The sequence below is a fragment of the Crocuta crocuta genome, unplaced genomic scaffold, assembly GCF_008692635.1.
Source record: "Crocuta crocuta isolate KB4526 unplaced genomic scaffold, BGI_CrCroc_1.0 scaffold331, whole genome shotgun sequence".
Taxonomy (NCBI): domain Eukaryota; kingdom Metazoa; phylum Chordata; class Mammalia; order Carnivora; family Hyaenidae; genus Crocuta; species Crocuta crocuta.
Genome location: NW_027531015.1, coordinates 1,197,293 through 1,202,872, shown reverse-complemented (window position 1 = coordinate 1,202,872; position 5,580 = coordinate 1,197,293). Strand labels below are relative to the sequence as shown.

Genomic DNA, 5,580 nt, shown 5'->3' with positions numbered 1-5,580 from the left:
AGGGAGATACAGAATCTGAAGCAGGTTCCAAGCTCTGAGCTAGCTGTCAGGACACAGTCTGATGTGGGGCTCAAACTCATGAACCGTGAGATCATGACCTGAGCCTAAGTTGGACGCTTAACCGACTGAGTCACCCAGATGCCCCGTGCATTTGTACCTTGATATCAAATTCAATTATAGAGGAAATTCTATTTAACCCATACAGCAAGATGATAAATTTTTAATGCAAGTGTAGTAAAATATTTCATGTTGAGAGGTAAGTGAAAATGTTTATTAAATAGAACAAATCCCACTGTAATTCTGTCAAATATGCTAATTCCTTGTCAAAATCTCTAGTGATTCTTTATTGACCCAGAGCTAAGTGATTAATTGAAGAAGTCAATCAAAATGAGGAATCATAGAAAATGCTGTAAACACACCTTAATAGTTTATACTTGCTGTGAAGCAGAGGCAGCCACATGCAATATAGGGCCAGGGCCTAGTCCTGAGCAGTCCTCTGGTGGAGTTCAGAAGTACCTCCTTACCCATGCCACATGCAGCCTGCACCACCTTATGATCTGAAATTTCAGTTCCTTTAAAGTGGAATAAGACCTGGGGCACCTGGGTGGCTCAGTCGGTTGAGCAACTGACCTCGACTCAGGTCATGATCTCATGGTTTGTGGGTTCAAGCCCCGTGTTGGGCTCTTTTCTGACAGCTCAGAGCCTGCAGCCAGTTTTGGATTCTGTGTCTCCCTCTCTCTCTTGCCTTCCTCTGTTCTCACTCTGTCTCTCTCACCCTCAAAAATACATAAACATTAAAAAAATTAAAGTGGAATAAGACCTGAATGATATCTGAAGCAACCTGAGCCCAGAATGCTTCTCCATTTCTCTCTTTTTAAAAGTCACTTTTTCATCCATAAATAATTTAATAATTCATTTTATATAATATAATGATACAAATATGTATAATTTATTTATAGATAGAATTCATTTTAGGTACTCACTTTTATGAAGTCTTCTTTTTTAAATGTTTGTTTATTTACTTAGAGAGAGAGAGTGAGAGTGAGCAGGGGAAAGGCAGAGAGAGCGAGAGGGAGAGAGAAAATCCCAAGCAGGCTCCACGCTATCAGTGTAGAGCTAGACTCAGGGCTGAACTCACAATCCATGAGATTATGACCTGAGCTGAAATCAAGAGTCAGATGCCCAACCAACTAAGCCACTCAGGAGCCCCCAACAACTTCTTAATTTAAACATTTTATTTTGTGTTTCTACAACATCCTCAAACTGTACTACTTCTTGTATTCTGAAATGAGCTTTCTTATCTCGGCTGACTTGCCTATGCTATTTTTCATTGGAATGTCCTTTTCACCAACATGTGTTCCTGCTGAAAACCTACCCATCCTTCAGAGAGAAGAACCGCCAACCAACAAAGCAGTATATACAGCATAAATCCACTGACTTTCTCAAAGGATACCCAAACAACTTGAAAAAATTCCAAATAAGTATAAAACAACAACTGAAAGAATAAGGTCACCAGGGAATAGATGTGTTCAAGTAATTGGGTTGATTGCTTATCTCAGCAGAGGTTTTAATTTGGTTCTCGGCTTTTATTAATTTAAAATGCAAAAGAATTATATAATTTTTTAAATCTAAAGTTAGCTTGTTTACCTTCAAAGATTCTTTCTTGATACAAAGTTCAAACCATGTATAACTAATTACATATTATCGTTTTTAGTAAATGAGTACAGAAGAGAAGTCTCCAGAGACAGAGCATTTGCTTGCTTTGCTGAGGTAAACTCATGGGTCCTTGTCAGAAATCCCTGGATGATTTTCATATTATACCCATTCTTTTACATCACCTACCAGTCTCTGAGAACTTTCTGATGGATTATATCATGCCAGCACTGTTGGGCACTTTGGAGACTGTAGGGCATCATTGAAAGTGAATTCACATCAAGAGCAATTTGATCCTGTTCTACCACTTAACAGCTGACTGATCTTGTCAAGTTACTTAACCTTTCTGATTTTTCACTTCTTGATTTATAAAATGAGTATAATAACTGAAAAATATAACTGAAAAGCATCTATCACAGTGCTTAACACATATTAGGTGACAACAAAAGGTATCATTATTATTACTACTAGTATTCTGAAAAAAATGAAAAACAGCCAAAAAATCCCCCCAAAACCCAAAAACAAAAACCCAAACAGACAAAACAACAACAAAACCTCTTCCTCCTCTCTGGTGTTCTTTCCTCTGATTTAAAAATGCACAGGTCTGCTCAGTCCTGGGGAAACCTTGGTGCAACTACCATGTGCCTTTAATCTACCATTTTGTCTCCTCCCTGCCATTTAACACCATTTCCTTACCATTTGCCATTTCGTTAACACTTCAAAATTTAGCTCTCCTGAAACTTCATCTTCACTCTATTGAAACTTCAAGATCCTCAGTGAGTCAGTGTTACTCTGTGTAGCATTTTAAGATTTCCCCTCCCTTGACACACATTACTTCTTGTCCTTCTACTCTTCTGTTTCTTCTTCCTTCTTCAATTAATTTGACCTACCTCAACTCTGTCCTAACAATGGTAACTGCCCAAGGAGTTGTCCTCAGACCTTTGTTTTACATAATCTCTACTCTCACTGAGAAAGCTTATCAACAAATATCTTTATGTAAATGCCTTCTAAATCTTTCTCTCCACAACAGATCATTCTCCCACATTACAGTTGCAAAACTGCTTAACCACTATTTCAACGTCTAATGTCTAATTGGCATCTCAGACTCAATGTACTGAAGTCCATCATCTTCTCCAAATGTAATCTCCCTGTGCAAGTTTTAAACCTTTAAATCATCTTTGATTCCTCCTTATCTTCTCACATCACAGCAGACACGGAAGCCTGTCAATTCTTCCTTTCTCATGTAACTCAAGGTGCCAATTCTTTGTCATCCCTCTGCCACCACCACTACTATCAATTATCACTGTGTTTTCGGATTATAATTTTCTCAACTTCAGTTTTTTTCAATCTCAATCTATCCTGCATACTGCTATCAAGTTAATATTCTTTTAAAAGCCTGCCCTCATTAAGCATATAGAATAACTTCCCACCTCAAAAACATACATGATTCCCTAAATTTTAAGGAATAGATGACCTATCTTGTATTCCAGGTTGGAATTTCTAAAATTGCATTAAATTTGCCTTTTTAGATTTATGTACAACTAATTCTTTTTTTTTCTTAGTTTATTGTCAATTAGCAATAATCGTGCCTCGGATAAACCTCATTGGCTACGATACTGCCACTGCGCAAATCTTGAATAGTTTATTGTCAAGTTGGTTCCCATATAACACCCAGTGCTCATCCCCACAAGTGCCCTCCTCCATGCCCATCTCCTCCCTTCCCCTCTCCCCCACCCCATCAGCCCTCAGTCTGTTCTCAGTATTCAAGAGTCTCTCATGGTTTGCCTCCCTCCCTCTCCCCAACTAATTTTCCCCTTCTCCTCCCCCATGGTCCTCCGTTAAGTTCCTCCTAATCCACCTATATGTGAAAACTTATGGTATCTGTCCTTCTCTGCCTGACTTATTTCACTCAGCATAACACCTTCAAGTTCCATCCATGTTGCTACAAATGGTCAGATTTCATTCTTTCTCATTGCCATGTAATATTCCATTGTATATATAAACCACATCTTCTTGATCCATTCATCAGCTGATGGACACTTAGGCTCTTTCCATGATTTGGCTATTGTTGAGAGCGCTGCTGTGAACATTGGGGTACATGTGCCCCTATGCATCAGCACTCCTGTATCCCTTCTACAACTAATTCTTAACATTAATGTTTATTAAAATAAAAATAGCCTACTTATAATTACTAAAAGCCCATGATGTTTTTGGACTCCAGCATCTATTCCCTGTCCTTCCTTGCCATCCTCACTTTAAAAAAAAACAAAAAAACTAAAAACAAAAGACAAAACTAATTCCATGATTTTTTTCTGGCATATCAACTCTTACCTCTATATCAATCCATTTGTTTGCCAAGGTTCTATGTCCAACTCGAGGAGTACAGCATGTGACCTAAGCTTGTTCAATGTGCCATATCTTCCTTTACCATAATAATGGTTTCAGAAATGGTATATGACCTGTGTATATACAATTAGAATTAATCCTAGGACCTGGGAGGGCGTTTCTGAGAAAAGAGTCAGGATAGGATTGACTGGGCTGCAGTAACAAATATCAAATCTCAGTGGTTTATTTCTTACTGATGTCAGTTTGATGTGGGAAGGGAGGCTCCCCTTCAGGGCTCCCATCCAAGTGGTAGCTAAGTGATCTAGCACCTTGTACACTGCCATTTCAAGCAAATGAAGGTAAATGCAAAAGGGGAGGAGAACATGGTTAGTTGTAGATTTGTATGGCTAGGTTTGCTTTATTTCCAGTGGCCTAACCTCAGTAAAATGGCTTCAACTGAGCTCCAAGATATGTGGAAAATATTGTCCTTCTATGTGTTAAGGAAGAAGAAAATGAAATAAGATTTGGGAAGCACACAGAACTCTTTCTGCCATGTGAGGAAGGGTACGAGGAAAAGTAAAATTATAGAGTCACTTAAAGATGCATAAAATATCAGGATTAATCTTCTTTCCATAAAAACAGTTAATATAAGATTTTCCAAAGTGTATCATATACCTAGAAATAGTTGCAGACATGCCTGTGCCCACCCAGAAGACCCGGTCCTTCAACTTCCAGGAATGTAAAATGCACTGAGATAGAATTCTGGCCCTATTTCCTTATTTTTTTCTTTCACTCAGCAATATGCCTCACTGTGGATTGCTTGTAGAAGGGAGGTGCCCAAGAGAGAAGTACAGATGAGAAAGGGGAGAATAAAAAAGAACAGGGAGAGAGAAAAGGGGGACACATCTAAGGAGAAAGAAAGGGATAAGAGTAGGGAGAAAAAGAAGACAAGTAGTGGTAAGACCCATGACATTTGTGCTTTGACAAAGTTTTTAGAACATTATCTAAAAACTCAAAGAGGATTTCCTTAATTCTGCATTTCTTGCAAATAGACTGTGGCCTCACACATGGAGAAATGTGACTGGTCCTGCTTATGGTATAAAATAATAGAAAAAATATATATTGGTCTCTGTCCCCAGTTCCTGGCACAGATCTCCTAAATTCCTGGGAATTTCCTGGATGATAGGAAAGTCTAACTTTTAAAAAAAGTTTACTGATTTATTTTGAGAGAGAGAAAGATGTATGTTCATGTGGGGAGGACAGAGAGAGAGACACAGAGAGAGAGAGAGAGAGAGTTCCAAGCAGGTTCTGTGCTGTCACTGCAGAGCCTGATACAGAGCTTGATCTCACAAACAATGATATCATAACCTGAGCCAAAATCAAGAATCAGTTGCTCAACTGAGCCACCCAGGTGCCCCAGGAATATCTTAGGTTTTAATGAGGTGGCTCCTGGTGGGATCTTGGATAGCAGCTGGTTGCCAGGAAGACCAAACCATGATCAGAAGCTTAGAACTTTTAGCTCCATCCCTCACTATCCAGAGATGGGAGAGGGGCTGGAAATGGAGTTAATGATAGATCAGGCTTCCATGAGGGAAGTACGAG

The 5,580-nt window shown here is 39.0% G+C and overlaps 1 pseudogene; it reads right to left on the bottom strand.

Annotated features, from left to right (window-relative positions):
- Positions 1-3,138: 3,138 nt before the first annotated feature.
- LOC144237237 (U4 spliceosomal RNA) lies at positions 3,139-3,287 on the bottom strand (annotated as a pseudogene).
- Positions 3,288-5,580: the final 2,293 nt, after the last annotated feature.